Source organism: Macrotis lagotis, chromosome 3, assembly GCF_037893015.1.
Source record: "Macrotis lagotis isolate mMagLag1 chromosome 3, bilby.v1.9.chrom.fasta, whole genome shotgun sequence".
In the NCBI taxonomy this organism is placed as follows: Eukaryota; Metazoa; Chordata; class Mammalia; order Peramelemorphia; family Peramelidae; genus Macrotis; species Macrotis lagotis.
Genome location: NC_133660.1, coordinates 285033108 through 285057966, shown reverse-complemented (window position 1 = coordinate 285057966; position 24859 = coordinate 285033108). Strand labels below are relative to the sequence as shown.

Genomic DNA, 24859 nt, shown 5'->3' with positions numbered 1-24859 from the left:
GCCCCTGCCTCTCCTTTTAAAGTAAAGGTCCTTATGCTCCCCTATCAATGTCCGTTCTCACTTGCACTTCCATGCAAGACTGGCTCTTGGCAAAGGTTCTCCTAGGACCCGTGCTCACCTCTACCCTTACCCCACTCCCTAGAGCTGTTCTCATCCACATCTTCAAAACTGAAGATGAGCCCTATCTCCATCACTCAGGTAACTAGGATGTCCTATGGATAGAATAGTGGGCTTGGAGGGAGGCCCGACCCAATCTCCACAAAGACCTGAGGGTGGGTAGGAAATGTAATGCTCTGGGAATAGCCAATAGGCCAGTGTGGCACAAATGTAATGTCTGAGATGGGTCAGAATCAAGTTCTAAAGGCTCTTAAATGCTGGACCAGAGTTGGTATTTCATGGTAAAGCCATAGAAGCTTCTGGAACAGCAGAGAAATGATGACCTCTGTTCTTTAGGGTTATCACAAATCCTAACACCTCAGAGCTAGAAGAAACCCAGATATGTAGGAGTGAGGAGAGTGACAGTGGAGCTCATCTAGTTCTGCTACTTCACACAGGAGTAAACTGAGGCCCAGAGAAAGGGTTTGCTCAGAAGAATTCAAAGCAGATGCCGCTGATTCTGCTGCACCTCACCTTATTCTTCCTCCGGTCCTGAGTCTTCTTAAAGCAGGTGCCTTCAAAGCATCTGTGGGCAATAAACCAACCCTCAGAGGTGCTTGTCAGCTCTCTAGGGCTCTTCCTACAGACAGGTAAGTATAGGACAAGGCAGCCCCAGGATTTCTGCTAACTAGGGACAAAAGATGAAGGCATATCCAGCAAGTGGGCCTTTTCACCTGACACACACAGGAGACCTCTCGCCAGCATCTTCATCATCCTCCTTGGTTTGTTTGCATCTGAAGTGCTAGTCAGAGAGGTAGGATGCAATTTTTTAGGGAACTCACAACCTGTTTTTTACTTCTCCCCAGCTTTGAAGGGTGGGATGGTTTCCATTGACGTTGTTCACCCTCCCCACACCCCAGATAGAAAAATGGAGGTGAGTTCTTGGTCCTCTGACTTTTGGGTCAAGCAACTGGAAAGCTTTCCCCAACCTCCTTATATTGTCCCACTTCAACTGCTTGTCCACAAGTTCAACCAAGAAGACAATGTGTGGTTCTTTGCTCTTCTATCCTCAGCTGGGTCTGAAGGGAACATCACAACTAACTCTTCTCAGGAAACCATTTATTTATTTTTTTTTTTTTTTAGGTTTTTGCAGGGCAAATGGTGTGAAGTGGCTTGCCCCAGACCACAGAGCTAGGTAATTATTAAGTGTCTGAGGTCATATTTGAACTCAGGTCCTCCTGACTCCAGGGCCAGTGCTCTATTCACTGTGCCACCTAGCCACCCCCATTTATTTCTTTAAAAAACTCTCAACAGCCTGGATGACATCTCTAAGTTAGTTCAATGATGTATCAGGTGAGGGTGAGGCCAGGTAGGGAGGAGGAGGGTGGGTCTTCCAAGATTCCTAAGAGTTAGAAAGGACCTAAGAAACCCTAGGTTCCAAGCCTTTGATTTTACAGAGAAAGAAATGGAGGCCTATTTCACCTGAGTCAGCCAGGCTCCAGGACATGCTGATCCTTAAGCTCCAGCACCACCCTCAAAGGTCCAGTTCTTTTGAGAAATCTCCTAAAGTAAAGAAGAGGCAGAATACAGATGAAAATAGGGTGAGGTCTTTATTCCATTACATAATCTCACAACTCTCCATGCATGTGATACAGAGACATGATTTTGTTAAGAGTCCAGGGATGAATGGATGGATGGATGGATGGATACATACACACTCATCCTATGTTAGCACTTTTCTGGGCTAACAAACCAAAACAGTTGGGTTGGAGTCCATACTTGACCACAGGCACCTGTAGAACATGTGAGAGGCTCCCCAATATAAATTACAGAGCTCTGGGAAGAAGCCCCCGGGGTGCTAAGGGGTGACCAGAGGCCTGACCAGTCCATAAACCAGGATTCTTTGGGAATCAGATGAAGCACATTTTTGCTTTGGCAATAAAACAATAATCTTGATCAAGAAAGGAAAGTTTTGTCAAAGTCATACTCCCCTTAGAGCTAGTTGGTCAGATGATCCAACTCCCAGGTATCAAGCCAGGACATCAGGTCAAAGATCTCTCTTAGCCCTGATTCTGAAAAGTTAATGATTTCAATTTGGTGCCTAGAGGAACATTTTCAGTGTTTGAGCAATAGACTAAGAGAAACTAGCTTCTTTTCTAAATAAACACAAACACACACACACACACACACACACAAAAAAAAAAAAAAAAACACACACAGACACAAAACAACCCAAGTCAATTTGATCCACTTCCAGTTTGATTCCTATCAGTAAGTGACTGGACAGAGGACAAAAGATCCCCTGGTCTCTTCTCAGTTCAGCCTGAGGCACCTTGGGTGGGTGGGGTTCACATCTCTTAGGCCATCACCATCTACCCTGGTAAGAACTAACTAAACTTGGTCATCAACTGATTATGTTTGGCCTTGGGACAGCTATTTGGATCCAAGTTCTCTGCTCCCCAGGCCAACAGACAAAAGGTCATTAGAATAGATCGCCATACTCAGTTCCTAATGATACCCATCATTTTGTGTACTAGATCACTTTGAAGGTCAAACAAAAAGTTCCTGTTTTATAATGAGCTCCTATTAATAGCCTTGTGGAATGGGGGGGTGAGGGTACCCTTCTTTCATGAAGCCAGAATCTGAGGGCAGCAGCTACCATCTTAACTGGAGATTCTCTCAAAAATGTGCTAAGTCACCAGTCTGACTTTTTCCTCCAGAGTCATCTGGGTCCAGTGGCCAGATATGACTCAGGATGACTGGAGATGACCCTGGATGCCAGGCAGGGTTAAGAGACTTACCCAAGGTCACACAGCTAGTGTCAGTGTCTGAGGTGGGATTTGATCTCCCATCCTCCTGATTCCTGATTCTAAGGATACCACCATTTCTACCAACAGATAATTGAATGTCAGAGTACTATACATGCTCCAAACTACATAAATTCAAAATGAGTCTTTAAAAAACATTCAAAAAATTCAAGTTTGGGGGCAGCTAGCTGGCACAGTAGATAGAGCCTTGGCCTTGGAGTCAGGAGGACCTGAGTTCAAATCCAACCTCAGACTTGCAAGAATTTCCTAGCTGTGTGACCTTGGGCAAGTCACTTAACCCCATTGCCTTGCAAAAATAAAAAATAAAAATAAAAAAACATTCAAACTTGCTCCTGACTGAATCATACCTCTTTGTATATGTGTGAATGTGTGAGTCCAAGAGAAAACAAATCCATTCTTTCTTTTTTTTATTAAAGATATTATTTGAGTTTTACAATTTTTCCCCCAATCTTACTCCCCGCCAACTCGGAAAGCAATCTGTCAGTCTTTACTTTGTTTCCCTGTTGTACATTGATCCAAATTGAGTGTGATGAGAGAGAAATCAGATCCTTAAGGAAGGACAAAACGTCTAAGAGATAAATCCAGTATTTCTTCAAGGAATCATTCTCCCAAGTTAGCAAAAATAACCAGGTCCTAAGGATGCCCTGCCAAAAAAACACTAGACTGCCAGGACAGGAGAGTTTTTCATTTCTGCTGATTTTTTGTTTGCTGAGAGCAGTTTATTTTCTTTCTGATTCTGCTGGATCTACTTTCTTTTTTATTATTTCTCCAACAATAGTAGCAACATTATTATTCTATCGTTCTCATCTTTTTATGACAGAAGCCTCTCTGCTCTTATTCTTTAATATTTCATGTTGATAGAGATCAACTAGCATTCCAGAGAACCAGTGTAGAAGCAGGTTCTATCAACTTAACAAAAAAGAGATACACTCGGTTTGTTAGTGTGTGTCTATGTGTGTCCTGTGTATTTTATGCATGTATAAACATATATGTCTAAGTGTCTACATATGCATACCTACATACAGGATCTATATTGGACAAGGTCAGAGTAGGAACCTGTTTTTCCTTTATCATGCATCCTTGTTATAAGAGGTTTCGTTTTTCTTTTTTCTTTTTCCTTAGAGAGTAGGGAAGCAGATGTATCACAATATCCCAGAGAGAGGATCCAGTAAAATAGTTCAAATGCTTATTTGTTTTGTTTTTTCAATGTAAAACCAGATATATACAGTTTTGTGCAATTAAATATTTGATGCTGTCTTCCCAGACTCCTCTCTTGGATTTTCTGACACTTTTATTTCTTGGGTCTTCTATCTATCTGATCATTCCTTCTTGGTCTCTTTTGCTGATCCATTATCCAAAGTGAAGCCCCTAACTGTGGGAATAATCCAAGATTGTATCTCCAGCCTCTTCTTTTCTGTCTTCACTCTTTCTCTCACTTGGTGATTTTGTCAGCTACCATAGGTTTTATTATCATAATTATTTAAATGACTCCAAGTTCTGTATGTTCAGGCTGATATCTTTCCTAAGTTAATAGTCCCACATGATCAGTTGCTTCTTACAAACTGATATAATCTTTGACTCAAAGAGTTCATTGTATAGACTCTTCCTATTACGGAGATTAATTACTCAGTACGCTGCTTGAAGGATAGGCCCAATTGGAGAGAAGAGAGAGTCACTATCTCCTAAGTCTCTTCTAGAGATGTTCTTGACCCCTGGTGCTGGGAACCAATGGACTCTAGAAAATGTCTGAGGTTGGCTTACAGGTGTTTAGAAGCAGGATTAAGTCAGTAACATTGACCCTTTAGGAGAATGAATGAAGAACCATCTCAGATGCAGGCCCCAGGCACAGCCAGATGAAATAGGACAGACGGAGGCAGGATGTCTTCTACATCCCCCATAGAACCTGTCCTTTTTACTGGTGTTCCAGACACCTGAGTGAGCACCTACCTCTTCAGCTTCTATTTTTCCTGTGAACTCAATGAGAGGGATCTGCTGTTACAGAGCCAATTCTATCTACCTTTGCTGGCTCTCAGGTGACCAGTCTTGAGTTATTTCCAATATGCCTCTCCGGCCACTCCTCCTCAGTCTCCTTTGCTCCGTCTAGATCATGCTCTCTAACTGTTGGTGGTGCCTCTCTTTTCTTTTCCTCTATATTACTTCACTTGGTGCTCTCCTCAACTCCCATGAATTTAATGATTGCCTCTATGCTGATGGATTCCAAAACTACGCATCCTACACCAATTTCTCTGTGACCTCCAATCTTGCATCTCCCACTGACTTTCAAATTGCATATGGAAATCTGATAACCAATAAGAAACATGGCTAGGAAAATCTAGATCAGAGTTGTCCACTCTGTTCTAGGCTAGTTATAATTCCACAATTATATATATTATATATTTATTATATATTACATATTATATATTATATAATGTACTTATATGGTCCATAGAACTATTAATAGATTGGGGAAGGGATGTGAATTGAGAGCAATGATGTTTCAGAGATTTAAAATCTTTATGACATGGGAGTGGTCTAAACAATCAACATTCCATACATGATAATAAACAAATTAGGGATTAACATTTAAGGAACTCCTATATGGCCACCCAACCCTATGAATGAGCTATCACAAGGGTGAAACTCAAATATTGAACTGCAGGCAGGTCAGACACTGTTCATGGGCACACCTGAATTGGCCCTGATAGGTTTTGATGGGAGCCTTAGAGTCACTAAGCATTACTTCTAAATATAGAGACCTCTTTGGAGTTTTACAAGTTTCATTCTTTTCCTCAGATGAGAAAATCAAGTCTAAAATGAAGAGGTCTGGAGCTAGAATCAGACTGAGAAACTAGGTCAGATCTTATTAAGATCCTTGACTTTTATGCCAGCCCCACAAGCCTGCTAAAATCCAGTCCTTTATTCTATTGCAGTGACCAGTACTTTTTTCTATTTATTTTTATTTTTTCCAAGTACATGTAAAGATAATTTTCAACATTGATTTTTTAAGATTTTAAATTCCATATTTTCCTTTCTCTATCCCTTCCCTTTCCCCTCCACTTGACTGCAAGTAATCTGATATAGGTTATACACATACAACTTTGTTAAACAAATTTCCACATTAGTCATGTTGAGACAGAAAAAAGAAAAGGGGGTAAAAATAAAACAAATTTTTTAAAGTGAAAATATTTTGCTTTGGACAGCATTCAGATTCCATAGTTCTTTCTCTGAATGTAGATGGTAGCTTTCATCATGCAACCATTACTCTTGACCCACCTGAATTCCACCAGGGATCCCATTTCTTGGGTTTTTTTCCAAAAAGAAATCTTCCATCAGCTTGTACAGAACTTCATTTACCACTTCCTTTAAAGTTTTCAGGACCTGCTGAACAGTCTTACATGTGGAGACTAGCTGGTATCTGTCCTCATTTTTGTTAATGGATTGTAGCTTGCCTGTGCCAATCACCATGGAGAGCAATTTCATCTTCACCAGAGCTTTGTCCTTTACAGCTGACATCTTGATAGATACTCATCAGAACCAGCATATTGATCTTTTAATCCCAAAAAAAGAAGATATTTAACAATGAGTTCTTTCTTAACCTTTCTTGACTTAGACCCAACAATCTTCAGGGTCAATCTCAAATTTCTGATAGTATCACAAATGGGTAAATTGTGGGAGCACCTGCTTGCCCCCCAAACTCAAATCCATTGGGAGGCACTGACACAGTTTCAATGACCCAATATGAGTCTGTTATTCACAAACTTATCCAAACTCTTCTTGCAGATAAATGCAACAATTCTGTGACTTAGGGGACCTCAAGCAGCCTCAGGCAAAGCAGCCCAAAGGTCCAGGGAGGAGGGGGCTTGATTTATAGCAGCAGGACTGATCTATGTTGTGGCTTGCTTCCTTGGGGCCCACAGCAGTGACCTCCCTCCCGGAGGGGAGCTGAGAATAAGGAGTCAAGCCACTACTGCCTTATGCCTCCAGCTCAATTTTATTACTGCTTAGCTATTACATATATACTGTTAGGTCTTTCGGGGTAGAACAAAGAATAATTAGGTAATTGGGGGGGATGCAAGTGGGCTGTACATGAAGCATCTTGCATTACAGGATGAGGGAGGTACATTAGGGAGGAGGTGATAAGGCGCAGCTGTGTCTAGTGCCCTTGGTCAGTGGGGCGGAATATTCAGCTCCCAAGGACTCCAGCTCCCAAAGGACTCGGCACAGCTTTCTCTCTAAGGGCCCCTTGCTAGCTCCTGACATTGTCCAGGTGGCGGTTTACTTGGAGATGATTTGTGTCATGGCTGTTAGAATAGTCTGTCTATAGAATAGTCTAGTCAATCGTCTAGCATGCTGTGGTCTTTCTCCCAACACTGGTATGGACATAGGTACAGACCTTTGGTTTCAGTGCTAGGAGGGTATCCCATCAGCCCAAACCAGTGAGGCTGACCTATACAACCATTCCATACTTCTTGCTTTATTTAAAAAGGAAAGTCATTATATTAAATTATCACTAGGATAATACACCATGATCAGGCAGGAATTACACCAGAATTGCTAGGTTGATTCAATATTAGGGAAACTATCAGCTTCATTGCCATATCAAAAGCAAAACTAACAAAAAATCAGATCATTTCAAGAGATGCTGTAAAAGCTTTTGACAAAAGACAGTATCCACTCCTATTAAAAATAATAGTAGAGGGGCAGCTAGGTGGCACAGTGGATAGAGCACTGGCCCCGGAGTCAGGAGTACCTGAGTTCAAATCTGGCCTCAGACATGATGAAATTACCTAGCTGTGTGGCTTTGGGCAAGCCACTTAACACCATTTGCCTTGCAAAAACCTAAAAAAAAAAAAATAATAGAAATCATAGGAACAGAGTTTTCTTTAAAATGATAAGCAGTATAGGGGGCAGCTAGATAGTGCAGTGGATAGAGCACTGGCCCTGGTATCAGGAGAACCTGAGTTCAATCTAACTTTAGATATTTGATACTTACTAGCTGTGTGACCTTGGGCAAGTTACTTAACCCCATTGCCTTGCAAAAACAAAAAAAAAAGTAAAAGAAAACGATATGTAGTACCAATCTAAAACCATCAGCAAGAGTTACATGTAATGCGGATAAGCATTCCCAGTAAGATCAGGGGTAAAACAAGGATGTGCATTATCATCACTAATATTCAATATCTATAAGAAATGTTAGCTTTAATATTAAAAGAAGAAACAGAAAATTAAGGAATTAGAATAGGTAATAAAAAATGAAAACTATCACAATATACAATGGTATATTTAGGATTTAAGAATCCTAGAAAATCAACTTAAAAACTACTCAAAACAAGTAACAGCTTTAGCAAATTTGTAGGATATAAAATTAACCCGCATAAATCACAGCATTTCTATATATTACCAAGAAATCCCAACAGCAAGAGATAGAAAGAGAAATTCCATTTAAAGTAACTATAGAGAACATAAAATACTTGGGAATCCCCATCCAAGACAAACTCAAAAACTATAGTTTCAGACAAAAGACTCATTTCTAAACTATATAGAGCACTGAGTCAAATTCATGAGAATACCAGTCATTCTCCAATTGACAAATGGCCAAAACATATGAACAGGTAGTTTTCAGATGAAGGAATTAAAGCTATCTATATTCATATGAAAAAAAATGCTCTAAATCATTTTTTTAGGGGTTTTTTTTTGCAAGGCAAATGGGGTTAAGTGGCTTGCCCAAGGCCACACAGCTAGGTCATTATTAAGTGTCTGAGACCAGATTTGAACCCGCGTACTCCTGACTCCAAGGCCAGTGCTTTATCCACTACGCCACCTAGCCGCCCCTTCTAAATCATTATTGATTAGAGAAATGCAAGTTAAAACAACTCTGAAGTATCACTTCCAATCTATCAGACTGATCAATATGACAAAAAAGGAAAATGGTGAATGCTGGAAGGGATGTGGGAAAACTAGAACACTAATGCAGTGTTGGTGGAGTTGTGAACTGATCTAACCATTCTGGAGAGCAATTTGGGCAATATTGCCCAAAGGGCAATAAAATTGATCCAGCAATTCCACAACTAGATCTGAATCCCAAAGAGATCATTAAAAAAGGGAAAAGATCCATGAACAAAAATATTTATATCAGCTCTTTTTGGACTGACAAAGCATTGGAAATGGAGGGGATGCGCATCAACTAGGGAATGATTGACCAAATTGTGTTATATGAATATGATGGAGTATTATGGATCTGTAGGAAATCATGAATGGACTGACTTCAGAAAAGACTGGAAAGATGTACATGAACTGAGCAGAATGAGGAGAACATTGTTGATATTAACAGCAAAATTATGAGATGATCAACTAGATAGACATATCTTTTCTCATCAGTACAATGATCAAATACGATGCCAAAGAATTTATAATGGAAAATACCATTCACATCCAAAAAAAAAAAGGAGCATGGAGTCTGAATGCAGACCAAAGCTTACTATTTTCAACTTTTTATATTTGTTTTATACTTTATGCTTTTTTCCCCTCGTTGTTTTTCTCCCTTTTGTTCTGATTCTTCTTTTGAAGCATGACTAATATGGAAATATCTTTAATATCTATGTACATGTATAAACTATGTCAGATTGCTCACTGGCAGGGGAGGAGGTGGAGGAAGGGAGAAAAGGGAGAGGGTGTGCTACTAAAAATCTTACAGAAGGGTGAATCTTGGAGGCTTTCCTTGTATGCAGTTGGAAAAAATAAATAAAATAAATCTATGTATATTAAAAACAAAGGAGAGACAGTGCTCAAAACTGTGTGTATTTTAATGGGTACTTAGAGGATATTTTAGGGGGTATAAGTGGATTGGGATACATTTCCTAATCTTTCCATTTTTGATCTCCCTGGTAGGACTAAGGACACATAGGACCTGGAGATGCTCCTGTTTCCTTAGACTCATGAAATCTTGCTCCTTCCCCAAACTCCTTACACTGGCAGCCACCACAGAGACATCTATTAAAAACAAATCTCTTCAATTTTCTTGGATCAGTTTTAAGTCTGGGCTATGATGGGCAAATGATTTCTAAGTAGGCAATGACAATTCACAACCTCCAGGACTTTTTTGATTAAATGTTTTATCAAAGAATGTATGAGAGTCTCAGGTTCATGCTCTGCTAATGAGGCTAACACATTTTTTTGTTCCAGCCTCCTGATGGTGTCCTTCAGGGCATCTCAAAGACGTTCGATTTTCTCAACTTTCACTGATATGCTATTTCTTGTTATTTTTTATTCTAGCCTGTTCTCATCTTTTTCAGCTTAGTTCAGCTAGAAAGAATCCTAGGACAAGTTATCCTGCTTATATGTATGGATATAGATATAGATATATAGATACACACACACACACACACATATATTTTTTATTTACTCTGTTTTGTACAAATAGGTCAAGTGAATACTTTTTATAATTGAATAAAATTTGGGGATATAATCTCATCTTTAGACTCCATGAGAATATTAATCAAGTGATTCAAGAGACAGGATGATAGGGATATTTGGTACCTCATCTGCTCCAATATCATTTTTATTTCTTGTTAGTTTAAATAACTTCCGCATTTTCTGTGTATGCCTTTGAGATTAAGAGGTTTGGCCAAAGTTTCTTTGTTAAGTCCTCAAGAATAAGTTTCAGGTCTTGTATTGTAATATGGATGTTCTTATCATCCATTTATCTAAGAAAGATATCAAGTTTCTGATGTAAAATTCAAAACTCCAGGTTGTATCTTCATAGCTCTTTAGTAGCTACTAAATGTTTGTTGCTGGTGCAGGGTCCCTGTTTCCTTACATAATTTGCATTGCTCAATAATTATGGGCTCTTTATTCAGTGCAAGCTTTTGTCCTTTCTGGGATAATGCTTCCAATGAATTACCAACATAAACCCCTTCTGCTTCCTTAGACAAAAATCCCTATGTCACAACCATTTGTCCCACACTGTGTGATCCATGTATTTTGGGATGAGATCTTGCAAATGCAGACCACCCTTAAAGGACCTTGGATATGAGTCATGTTACAGGCATCTTCTGGAGGTGAAGCATTTTCATGGACAGTGGACAGCTTCAATGAGATTCATCTATTGCAACCTTCCCTTTTGCCTGATAAAATGATGTCTGCTTTTACCAGAAGCATTTCTGTATCTTTTAATCCACTTATTATGTACTCTTACAACAGTTCCCAATCCTCTTTCACCTTCTGGATGATCAAATGTCCATATTCTCAGGTGATTTTCCAATGATCCACAGAATGGCTTCTGCCTTATCTTGCTCTGGCCTGGGCTTGTTGATTCTTCCACAGATCAAAGAGTCAACAGATATGGGGGAAATCCTGGAATATGGGACAGATACACCTGTGGAGAGTGGGATGGGTGATGAAAAGACTGAAAAGAACTCATGAAAAATTCAAGGAAGGAATGGAATGGAAAGGCAACCTGCCTTGCAAAGCTTGTCCTCATCAGGTACCCTCTCTTAAGTTTCTGTTTCTTGGAATTCCCAGTGAGGGAAGGAAGGCATGGGCAGTGTCTCAGTCCTCTATTCCATCCTTGCAATAGTTAGGGAAGGGTCACCAAGATCAGATCCTGCAGTATTTAGTATTTGACCCTGTCAGGATTTGTGTGGAAAGAGGGAGGAAGGAAAAAACAGGGGAAGCAGCAGATCATTTCCCCAGGGGAGACCCTAACAGGGTTCCTTGCCAAAGATGGGATGATCCTAATGTTAACAGCTCACATTTCTACCTTACTTAGTAGGGGTCAGGCATTGGCCTATGAGCTTTAGTAGGATTATCTTATTTGATACTCACAACTAGAGATGTTATTGTGATCCTCCCCATTTTACAGATGAGGAAACTAAGGCAGGTAGAGGTTGGTGAATTGTCCAGGGTCACAAAGATAAACAGGTCCAGGTAGGTTCTGTTCTCAGATCTTCCTGACTCCAAGTTGAACTCTCTGTAAACTGAAGGTGAGTCCTGTAAAGGAACACAATAAAGGAGATAAAGGAAATTGGTTCCAGTAGGGTATGAGGCACCACCAAGAACAAAGGTGTGGGAATCTGAGATGGAGAATCTAGCTCAGAGAAAATGATGAGATACAGGAAAGTTTGAAGCAAGTCAGCTCTCAAAAGAATTCAAACAGACTATCTCTAATCTCAAGTCATTAATTGAGGGAAAAGGGGGAGGGGGAAAGGGAAGGGAGGAAGGTTCATACTCTACAGTCTATTCTCCCTAAAGGGAGGCAGCAGCCCAATTGAGGAGGGAATTGAATTTTTTGTGCAAAGAATTTTTTAACAAGCAAAGATGAGGTAATGAAGGACATGTAGATGAGGGGTGGTAACTCAGATACCAAAGGAGGGATATGCAGGCTTGCCTTGTGCCTTTGGGAAAGGATTTGATATCTTGTTTTTAAGGGATTTATCAGTGGGGGGAGGGATTTTTAAAATCCCTGCAAGAAACAAGATCTTTTACTGAGGTCCAGTCACCTTATAATTTCTTCAAGGAGTAGGAACCCAAAAGGGATGAGAGTTTCATCTTTGTAACTGCTTCAGGATAACAAGGGTTGTAGAGATGTCCCTGCCTCAGTCGGCAGAGTTGAAACTGGACCACCATTGAATCAGAAAAGATTTATATTTTCAGTTTAAATTAAGAGGAAGAGCTTGGAGCAGATTCATCCTGGGCCTTTTCTTAATGGACCTTTTTCTTATAATAAAACCATCTTTATTAAAAGCAGAGAGGCTATATTGCACCATAGAACTCATGGTGCAGCCAAGCTATCATGACTTGGATGACTGCCTTATTGGTTTTGCTACCACTTTTCATTCATTTATTTTTTTTCTTTTTAAAGAAAGTCTTTTTTTTTCCTTTGTTATTTAGTATCACATTTTCCCCTGATTACATGTAAAAACAATTTTTAACAATCATTTTTAAAACTTTGAATTACAAATTCCCACCCTTCCAACTGTCCCACCACCCCTCACTGAGAAAGTGTTGCTATCAGTTTCTTAGAAATATTCTACCAACAAAGCGGGCAACAGCCAAAATGCCACATATCCCAAATACAGCTGTAGCTCAGTTTTCAACTGTCATGAGAACATCTGTGACCTGTGAACCGAAAGGAAGGACATGGTCAATAGGGCAGACTGCTCCTTCTATTCCAGTTAAATGATTTGCTCTGGCAAGTTTAGATTTAGCTCTTGTGAAAGTAAAGAATCAACAATTCCCAGGGTGGGATGCAAGGACCTTTCATTTATACAAAGGGAGGAATGGAATGGTCAGCATGGGGAAACAAAAGAGAGGTTGGGCTGTGAGAGCATAGGAACCTTATCAGTTTTAACCTACTACAGCACTGAAATTCACCCATTTCTGTTGACCTCCCTTCCCCCTCCAAGACTTGGCCTGGGTTTGTTGGTTCTTCCTAAAGGCAAGAAGCAGGGATGAAACTGAGGGGTGACTGAATTCTCAAAGATGAGGAAGGGCTTCCTAGGGCAATCTAGATAAGATGATCTTGACAGACAGAGGGCGTCTCACTAAGGTCTGTGAAGATACTTCTTAATATTTTCTAAATTTTCATTATTTATTGACTTTTTTTAATTTGGAGTTTTAAATTCTCTCCCTTCTCATTTCTCCCCCACCAATTTAGAAGGTAAGCAATATGATATCTTATACATGTGAAACTAGGCAAAACAGCTCCATTATTAGTCATGTTTCAGGGTCAAAACACAAACAAGACACAAAAAAAACTTTCAATTCTGGGGAACTATTTTTAAAAATGCCATAATAAATAGTATTGGTACAGGGTCTGATGCAAATCAAAGGTCTTTGGGGGCAACTAGGTGGCGCAGTGAAATAGAGCACCGGCCTTGGAGTCAGGAGTACCTGGGTTCAAATCCAAGCTCAAACACTTAATAATTACCTAGCCATGTGGCCTTGGGCAAGCCACTTAACCCCATTGCCTTGAATAATCTAAAAAAAAAAAAAATGAAAATCAAAGGTCTTTGAAGATCCTCCAAAAATATGGATGATGAGGGACACAGCATTATATCCAGGACATTAAATCCAATAAATAACTTCAGGTCAATCATTGTCACCTTTTGGCCATGATTCACAGGTCAATCCTGTTAGGTGAAGAATCACAGACTAGATAGAAGCCAAAATAGACATTGAAAACATGCTCCCATAGAAACTGGAATCATTTCTTCTAAAGAAATGGAGGGATTGCTGCCTACCCACTTCTACCAGAATTTCTTCCCAGCCCCAGCTGCCAGAGCCTTCCCCACTCATGTAGTCATTCATCAACTGTAAACATGCCTTGTTTGTTTTATTTATTTATGATTTGTCTCCTCCAATAGAATGTGAGCTTCTTATCTTTCTGTTAATAAAATGTCTGGTATGTAGCAAGAGCTTAATAAATGTTTGGTGACTGACTTCACTTGTGTCAGTCAAAGAAATGTCCAGAGATTTAAAGTAAAAATTTCCATTATGGGGGAGCAGGGAGGGAGTCCTCAGTTAGGAAAACTGAGTTTGAAACAAGAAGACCCATGGTCAGAGGGAGGTAAACAAGCCTTCACCCCCTGGGCACTGTGCCCTATTGTGATCCCATGTAACACCCCAGAGGGACTTACCCGAGTCCCACCTGGAGCCTGCAGACATTTATGAGGGGAGCAGGTTTAGACAAGCCTGGTCACTGTGAATGATTCCATATATCAAATCATTTACAAAGTGCTCACAGTTCTCATTGGTCACTTCATAGAGGACCTCCTTCCCCCCATTCTCCAAAGCACATGCCTCAATCTAGCTAGGTGAAAGCACCTTGGACTTGTCACCCTATTTGTTTTTCACCCAGTACTTATCACTTCTGACCACCACCTGGAGCAGCTCCTTCTTCACTAGGGCTGAAACAGTCAAGGCTGGCATGATGCTGGTGGCACCAGCCTCAGCCTCTTTCTCGTTCAGACAGGCAGTCCCAGGGAAGTCATTTTTAAGTCATTTTAAGGTTCATGGCTCTGGTAGTGTCATAAAGGGGCCAGTTGTGGGATGATCTAGTTATCCCACCAAATCAGATTAAAGATCCATCCAAGTAGCTTCATCAGCCATACATGAATCTGCATCTGTCCACAGAGACTCTCTTTAACAGTCAGCTAATCAGCTAACTTCTAGGGTCTGGAAGCCCTGCCCAACATATACAACCTCACAAAACCAGGGTGCTCCTTATTTGGGAGTATCAAGAAGACAACGGAACCTTCACCTACATAGATAGCCCAGTGATGGGTGCATGTTCTGAAAATCTCAATCAGGTTTCTGGGCTTGGGCTCTGATTATAAAACCACAAACCAAGGCCAGGGTAGAAGTTGTATTTGGAAATGGAGAATGATGAGAAAGCATATTCCAAAGACATTTGGGACAGACCATAAAAGGATTCAATGAAGTAAATGGGGAAGAAGAGAAGACTTAGAAGGGATATAACATAATAGGAGCCAAGACAGTAGGATGTAGGCCAAGATACAGCTGAAGTCTCTCAACATTCCCCTCCAAACAAGTTTAAAATAATACCTCAAATTAAATTTTGGAGTAACAGACCAACAAAAGGTCAGAGGATCTGATTTTTCCAGCATAAGACAATTTAAGACATCTGCAAGGGAGGATGGAGACAGTGGGGAAGGACAGAAACACCAGCAGTGACAGCAGAAGCAGCTTCAGGAACCTCTGCCCTGAGATCATAAGGAAAATCAGACAGTGGTCAGTCCCGGCCACTACCAAGAAAAACTGAGAAGGAGGAAAGACTACTCTTTGACCTTACACTCTCTTTTCAATTGAAGTACTTGCCCATCCCTGCCAAGAAGTAAATGACTCAAGCCCTCAGCTGGCTTCTTTCTCTACTTGCGTCATTTTAAAAAGCATGCCCTCTACTCTCTATATCTCACACAGGAAGACAAACTAATTCTTAGTAAGATGGCACAACTAATGGTGGTTTAAATCCTCATCCCTTTCCCAGGAATTCTTATTGGGGCACACAGTCTTAAGTCAAAGGAATGTGTCTCTAAACGTGGCATTCCTCAGAATGGTACATCCTGACCTGTTTGGACAGGGAGCCAAGTTCACTCCACTTTTTTTGGTGAGGTTCTCTGCAGCACCCCACCACCCTGCCTTTGACTGCTGTCATAGCTGCAGAAGAGGCTTAACTCCAGAAGACTCTGGCAGACTCCCCTCTCCAGTGTCAGTCATCCCTGTTCTATACGTTGCCTCTGATGGGAGTAATCAGTTTGCAATTTCTCTTCTCAATTAGCCAGTAAGCACTGGGAGCTAGTATCTTTTCTGTCATCATGGGTTTTACAGGATCACACTCTCACAGCTCAGGAGAATGGGAAGAAGAGATGAGAAAACACTGCTCCTTCCCTCTCTTCCTTCTTTCTAGCAGCAAAGACCTATGGACATGATGGAAATTCTGACATCCCATGCATGAAGATGCCCCAACTCTGACAATTCCTAGGCTAAAATCTCCTCCACCTCTGACATCCCATGCTCTAAGATCCCCCAACTCTAACATCCCGTGCTTCTAAGACACCCATAGATCTGGCATTGTTTGAAGTTTCCCCCCCACACCTACCAATTCTCATATTCTGTCTTGTATTCCTGAAAATGAAAATCTTTTTTTTAAGCTTGTTACAAATTTTTAATCCTCAGGAAAAGCAAAATTGAAACCTGAAAGGTTCTGAACTTGTGGTCACCAAGTGGATTACCAGGTCCATCCAGAATAGACCCTGAGACATTTGGTCTGAGTCTCCTCTACCTCCCAGACCAGTTGTTCTCTGAATCCTATGAATCCCATAAAGCTGAACACTCATTCTGTGTTTCTAAAGGAAAGTCTGTCTCTGCTAGCACTGCCTTTATCCAGTTTCAATAACCCCTTTGTCCTCCAAACCATCCCACAAATGAATTCCTGATACTTCCACTGAATAATGAGCAGATTCTTTGTCTTATTGGGAAGCCGTCAGTGAGTGTCTGCCCAAGTCTCACTCTCAAAATGGGACCAGAGGACCCTGAAGAGAGTCTTGTCTTGTCTTTTATCCCTAAGTCCCTCTCCCTTCAAGTCCCCACCTAAAATTTCCAAGCATAAATCTATGGATTTACAAATCTTTACTTATTTACAAATATTTACAAAGCACCAACCTCAATCTCTGCCTTCTTCAGGTCAGAATCCTCAGGTCCAGATGGCACTTCCTTGGCAATTATTCCTAAGATAGAAATGGCAAGAATCTCTAGTGTCAATAACAAGAAGCAAGAATAGGAAACTTTGGTGGCAAATGGGGTCAGTGGAGCTGACAGTTGGACTCTGCTGCTCTCCACTGGGGGGAGACTCAAGACTTGCCCACAAATCTGTTTAGGGCCAGCTCTTCTTCATCCCTCGCTCTCCTGGACCTTTTTAGCCAGAAGCAAAGTGATTCTTAATTCTTCATTGGACCTGGATGGACCACTAAAAGGAACTTGAATGGTTAACAGCTACCTGGGCCAAGGGGAACCTGCTGATGGACACGTATTCCACCAGAAATTACCCCCTGGATGAGGACCCCTCCTGTGGGGCAGATGAACAGAAAGGGAGAACTTGGACACCATTGGGTGGTAGGGAGGGAAACCATTGGAGCCCTGTCCTGCCCCACCTCCCCTACTTGTTTCAATTCAAAGACCAATCATCTAAAGTCATCCCTTGGAGTAGCCAAAGGATGAACACACACACACACACACACACACACACACACACACACACACACACACACCATACATCCTATTATTCTGGTCTCTTCATCTATGTTTCCTGGGCTCTGACTGATGATCTGGGACTAGCAAGAATCAATCCACCAGACAGGAAGTCTTTGGGAACTAGGAGGAGAACTCAGCCCACAGTAGTCATCCTGACTCTGCCTTGACCAAAGAGCCCTGCTTAGGCTTTAAATTGAAACTCACTTCAGTGAATAGACTGCTTCAGGAGCCAGGAAAGAGTGTTCTACTTGGGGAGTTAGCTGGTCTGGAAACTTCCCAGTTCACCCCGGGGCTGGGGCTGCCATCCTCTGGAGCCCAGTCATGGACAGGGTTGGTTCTGAGCTCACACAGTCACATAATGTTTGCACAACTGATCCCAAGTCTCATCTGAACAACGCAGGAGAGCTATCCATCTTCCAAAGTTGTTCTGCTTTAAGACTCCTTTTGAGTTCCTTGGTGACTCTCAGAGCTCTGCTCTAAGATCCCCCAACACAATCACAATCCCCTTAATTCCTTCTGAAGAAGCCTTGTGTGCAACAGCCCTGGTGCAAGGTCATCAGGCCTCAGTTTGATGACCTCTGGGGTTGGGGATGGGGAGCTCATCTCCTACTGGGGCAGCTCTTTCAATTGCTGGGCAGGTCTCCTGGAGAGGAAGTCTTCCCCACCTTGACATCCAATCTACATCAGGTTCCCCAAATTGTTCTTAATTCTGTCCTTGGGGACAAACTAAGCAAACCTGACTTTGTGACAGCCTTTTCAGGTCTTCAAAGGGTCCTTACTGGAGCCCCTGAGTTGTCTCCTTTCTAGGTTAGCTGTGTCCAGGTCCTTCAAGGGAAAGGAAGGATGATCATGGGGTCATACATAGGTCTGGAACTCAAAGGGCCCTCCAATCTCCATTATACAGATGAAGAAACCAAGACCCTGGAAGGGGAAGTGACTTGTCCTGACTGATGTTAAATAATGATTCACAGGTGGGATCTCATCAGATAACCACAACTTTGTGATTTAAGAGTGATAGATATTGTCATTAACATTTTTAGTTGAGGAAACTGAAGCTTAGAGTGGTTAAATAACTTGTCCAAGGTAGCATAGCTAGTAAAATGTGGAGGGAGAATTAGAACTCATACCTTCCTGATTAAAAGAATAGACATCTAGCTCCTAGGTCGGTCATGCTGTGTAACCCAAGTGATCTTCATGTGGGGAGTTCCCAAGGCCTATTACCATATTCATTGCCCTTCTCTGTACAATCTGCAATTCAATGGTCTTTCTAGAAAAATAGTATTTCAAATGTGCCCTGATTAGAACAGGTAACACAATGGAACTGGAATAGTCCCCTTCTTCACAGCTTCCAGTCTAGACCTCAGTTAATGTTTTCCTTCATTCTTGAAGAAGACCATGACAACAGAGAAGTGATGCCATGACAAGCACATGACCTGGATTTCAGTGGGGGGTTTTGGGTTAAGTCACCAGCCTGTTTCTTCTCCGAAGCCAGCTGGGTCCAGTAGCTAGAGATGAACCAGGATGACTGATTGACCCTGCATGTGGGGAAATAAGCGTTAAGTGACTTGTCCAAGGTCAAACAGTTAGTAATTGTCAAGTGTCTGAAGCTGAATTTGATCTCAGGGTCCTCCTGACTCCAAGATCAGAGCTCTATCCACTGTGCCACCTAGCTGCCCCTAAGCCTCCTTTAAAGCAATCCAACACTACATGAGTTTCCTTGGCTACCCTATCTTATCTATGGACTATGAACTCATATGGAATTTGCAATCCACTATGACCCCTGGATCTTCTTCAAGAAACCTGATGCCTAATCACAACTCCCCTTCTTGTACTTGGGAAGCTTATTTTTTGAACCCAAATAGGAAATGTTACATTTACCCCCTAATTATTCTCATCGAACACAGCCTTGTTTCACTCCATTGGTGCCTGGGAAATCACAGAAGCATTGTCCACTATCTAGAATCCAGTGAGTATGCCAATAAAATGGATGCACAGTTTTCTAGTCTTACTGCCATTTTTTTTCAGAGTAAAACTACTGGATTTGGAATTAGAATCAAAGGTAAATTCCAGCTCAGCTACTTAATACCTGTGTGACCTCAATGTCACACCTTCCCCAGACCTTGGTTTCCTCATTTGTGTGAACTCAAAGCTCTAAGTCTGTTCCTACAAATGAAAATCTAGGAACCATGAGCTTAGAGAAGACTGAAGGAAGAACACCTCAGACAGACATCTTCAAGTATGCTTCATTATGGCAGCAGAAGACAAAGCAAAACTGATCAAGGGAAAATGACAACAATTTGAATGGACCTTTTAAGGTCTCTAAGCAGAGGTTGGGTGGCAGATGGGTGGGCTAGATGCATGGAAATGTTCTCTGCAGCTCTGGAATTGTGATACCTCATGTAAGCTACTAACTCACCTGGTCAAATTTTTAAGAATATTTGAGGATCTCAGATTCCTCATCTGTTTATGAAGTTCGAACCTTTCTGTTTGTTTCAATCTCCATCATTGCTGGGTAAGATTCTTGCCGGAGTCCTTCTCGGTAAATTGACCCTTGACCTGGAAGAAGGTCACCTCCCTGGGAGCCAGTGTGGCTTCAGAAAGGGTCAAGGAGCATTCAATAAGGTATTTACTGCTCGACAACTCCAGGAAAAATGCCAGGAGCAGAGCAAAGGTCTGTATACAGCATTTTAGATCAGACCAAGGCCTTTGATACAGTCAGTCATGAAGTTTATGGAAAATTTGTTTGCCTGGAGAAGCTCATCAGTATTGTGCGTCCATTTCACTGGCTGATTTGCCTGGATGTATCCTTGCTCCCAAACACCTTCACTGAGGATGAACACAGCCTCACGGTCAGCCATGGCACTGATGGCAAATTCTTCAACTTGAAAAGGCTACAAGCCAAGACCAAAGTGGAGGGAATATTGATGCAGGATCTTGTGTTTGCAGATGACTCTGCCTTCAATATAGGCTCTGAAGCTGAGATGCCACAAAGTATGGAGCAATTCTCTGCTGCTTGTGCCCATTTTGGCCTAACAATTAACACCAAGAAAACACACCATCCACATGTGTGGATTGTTCACTTACAGCAAATGGAGTTTTGAAGACTGTGGATAAATTCACTTATCCACTTATCTTGGCAGTGTATTTTCCCAGGGAGGTAGGTACACATTGATAATGAGGTTGGCACAATAAAGCATTGACACAATTTGACACTAAGCTAGCTCAGTGTTTGGGAGGCTCCAAAGAAAATATGAGAGAGAAGAGGTATTAGGACTGATTACCAAAGTAAAAGTCTGCAGAGCTGCTGTGATGGCCTCACTGTTGTATGCCTTTGAAACCAGGACAGTCTACCAGTGCCACACCAGAAAACTGAATTGCTTCCATGTAAATTGTCTTAGGAATGGGGCAGCTAGGTGGTGCAGTAGATAGAGCACTGACTCAGGAGGATCTGAGTTCAAATGTGATCTCAGACACTTAATACTTAACTGTGTGACCTTGGGCAAGTCACTTAACCCCATTACTTTGCAAATAAATACATAAATAATTGATTGCTTGATTAATTAATTGTCTTGGGAAGATTCTGAAGATCACCTGGCAGAATAAGATACCAAACACTGAGATCCCTTCTCCAGCTAACTGCCAAGTATTCAAATGTTATTACAAAGAGAACAGCTATGATGGACTGGACACGCTGTTTGAATGCCAAGCATATGCTTGTCAAAAAGACTATTCTGAACCCTAAAATTATAATAGGGCTAAAAATAACATAACAGAAATATAGATTAGACATGAAGCTTTATTCTCTGGGATTTACCAAATAAACTTTTAAGTAGAACTCATCTTGGTCACAAGGAACTGAGGGAGACACAGGCATATTTATCCAAAAACAAATAATAAGAGAACAATCATTAACCATCCTTAGTGGCTTAAACGTAGAAGTTGCACAATATTGCTATCCAAGATAGCGCCACAAAGATTATCATCTTTGTCTCTTTTCCTAAATTCTTTTGTCTTTTCCTGGAAGGGTATTCTCCTTGCATCCTGACCATTGTCCTCCTAGGTTTGTAAGTAACACAGAGAGCAACTTTGGAGTCTCAATTTCTACCTAGTGAGACAAGGTGATCTGATATGAAGACTAATATTCTCTAAAGGAAATTAATTTATCATAATATAGTTATGAGGAATGATTATGCTTTCACCCTATTTTATAGAGAACTCATTCTGGGTAAATGCTCACAGGTGGTCAGAAGGGAAATTGGTTGAAGGTCTCTCTTTAGAACTTTGGAATTGGGGGAGGCTAGGTGGCATAGTGAATAGAGCACTGGCCCTGGAGTTAGGAGTACCCGAGTTCAAATCTAGCCTGATACTTAATAATTACCTAGCTGTGTGACCTTGGGCAAGTCACTTAACCCCATTGCCTTGCAAAAAACCTAAAAAAAAACTTTGGAACTGATTATTCAGTGTAGGTAACATTGGCAAAGGACTGCCCAGCATAGCATGCCCTCATCAGATAAGAGTACTGTGCTGTCTGAGGAAGGCAGAATTGAAGCAGTTCAAAGGAAACTGTGAGATATATAGTTTAGAGTGACCACCCCAGGTATTCATATAGACCCTTTGTGCCTGGCCTGTGGTAGAGCACTCCAAGTTCGTACTGGATTGATCAGTCACATTCTGACTCACTGTAATTTGCCTCTAACCTAGAGATGTCATTTTGGTCTTCCTGGATAATGAAGAAAAAGAAGCAATCAATCATCCTATCAACATTTCTGGTGTTGAGTTCTGGCTACCTAATTGTAGCTTCCTGGGTATTTCAAAGATGCTCAATTTTCTAAACTTCCACTGATAGGCTGTTACTTATTATCATTGTTACTATGATTATCATTATTATCATTATCTTTATTATTATTATTATAGCTTGTTCTTTTTTTCCATTTTTCAGCTTAATTTAGATAGAATTCTGGGACAGGTTATCCTGCTCTTAATTTTTTTTATATATTTAATGTTCGCTGTACTTTGGACAAATGTAGTTTTGCATTTGAATACAATTTTGGAATGTAATCTCAGGTTTAGACTCCACAAGAACATTAGTCAGGCAATCCAGGAAGACACTGGGTGATGGGAACCTCTGCACACACATCCTTTTGATTTCTTCTGCTAATTTCAACATTTTGGCCAATTCTTTGGTTCAGCCAAAGTCTCTCTGTTGCATTCTCAAGGATGGTTCCAGGTCTGTATTTGCAATACGGATGTTCTCTTTCTTCCAGAGTTCCTGATGTGGAACCCTAACCACCGGGCCGTCTCTTGGTAGCTTTTTCGTGAGCGCTGCATGCCTGCGGACCGCCGTGATGCGCTGGTTCGGGGTCCCTGTTTCCTTACCTGATCCGCATGGATCGATCACTAAACACAGGCTCCTTATTCGGGAGGAGCCCCCGTCCTTTCCGGGGTATCGCCCCCCGAGTTCCTAGCACACTTCCCTTCTGTTTCTACAACCGTGCCCGCGTCCGGGCCTGTGGTTCCACACTCCAGCCTCGGTGGTCGCGGCCGAGATCCCCGCACAGGAGCTCGGCTCTGCGGCCCGGCCTGGGCTCCCGCCGGAGGTGGCGCCGCTGGGCGTTGGCAGCTGCCCTGGGGTCTCCTTTCCCCAGAAGCATTTCTGCCCGCTTGCTCCCTCCTTCCCGCCCCCTGGGTGAGGAAGTGCCCGCCTCTGGGGTTCCCGTGCCCACTGGGCGGCTTCTCTGCCCTTGCTGGGTCCTGGAGGCCTGGCTCTTCCCCAGAAGAAGGAATCAGCGCCACGCGGGGGGGATTCTGGGACAGGAGGCAGACAGCTGGAAGAGAGGGGGCAGTGAGGGGGGACCAAAACCTCCGAGCCTCAGTTTCCCCGTCTGTAAGGAGGCTTCGGCCTGGATCGCCAGGACTCTGGGGCCGGCCTGGCCCTTTAAGACCCAGCGCGGGCCCCTCCCCGCGGAGCAGCCGCTTCCGGGCCTCCTCGGAGGCCTGGGGCGGGGCCGAGCTCGGGCGTGGCCGGAAGCCGGGGGCTGGAAAAGTACTGAGAGACCTGCGCACTAGATCGGGGGAGGGGAGGAAGGGGCAGCGGCGCCTGCGCAGTCGGCGCCGAAGCGCGTGCTCTTTGGCTGGTCCGGAAGGGGGCGCCCGAGGGGCCTCTGGGGAAAGCCCCGGATTGAGGCCGCGGCCTCTTCCTGGAATCCTTGCAGCCAATTTATGCCGCGGGCTGAGAAAGTCCGCCGCAGCCCCGCCCCCAGCCTCCTCCGCGCCGTTCGGTTCTGCGCACGCGCGTCCCAGTCTTTCGCGGCTAAGTTCCTCGAGAGCAGGGGTCATCGGGTCGGGCGGAGACGGGGGAGGGGCGGCCTCAGCCTCTGCGCCGGGCCCTCCCCTCCCTGCCCCCAACGTTTAAGAGGCCCACCACTAAGCATCTCTGGCCGGCCTCCTTTTTTATAGAAAGATCTTGAATTCTCAGGTCACGTGTGTTTGAAGGCCGGGGGCGGAGCCTCACGGTCTCCGGGGTTCCCCAGCAAACCGAAAGGAACGCTGGGTATTGTGGTTCAAGCGCCGCCGTTTTTAACCTTTGCCAGATGCTGCCTGATCATACAGTTTGGGTGCAGGTAATTATGGGCGTGGGGGAATATTATAATTGGAAACAAATTTTTCTGCACTTGACCTTTGCTTTGACCCTGGCCAGGAGGTCACCAGTGGGTCAAATCGGATGCTAGATAGCGCATGCGTGAATGCAGGCCCATGAGCCCAAGTTAGACCGCATCCCGCCACACCTCCTACAGCATCCCTCCACTAGGAAGCCTGGACCACTCCCAAACTCTCCCATGCTCTCTTACAGGCCTTAGCTCCCAAACTTCGAATACTCAATCTTATGGGCTCTAAACGGCCAGGCTTTAGCTCAGCTCTAGGTCTCTCACCTCCCGAAAGCACAAGTCCAGTCAGCTGGCCTTCCCAATGAAGCACCCAAAAACCACTTGGCCTTTAAGGATCCCTTAAGCTATCTTTCCCTTTCTTTGATGTAGGAATGCCCTTTTTAATAAAGCTGTGTTTTCCATGTATAGACTAAGACTGCCTTCTGAGGGGGGCGGGAGGGAAGCAAGATGAGGGGAAAATTGTAAAATTCACAATAAATCTTTCCAAAAAAATAAAAGAAA

General features: G+C 42.6%; 1 long non-coding RNA gene across 1 annotated transcript; it reads right to left on the bottom strand.

Annotated features, from left to right (window-relative positions):
- Window positions 1-10308: 10308 nt before the first annotated feature.
- On the bottom strand, window positions 10309-23666 carry LOC141518858 (uncharacterized). Its single transcript, XR_012477293.1, has 3 exons — window positions 17106-23666; window positions 11748-11912; window positions 10309-11298 (listed from the first exon to the last, which is right to left on the bottom strand). It is a non-coding gene; the product is annotated as an uncharacterized LOC141518858 (long non-coding RNA).
- Between the last annotated feature and the right edge of the window lie 1193 nt (window positions 23667-24859).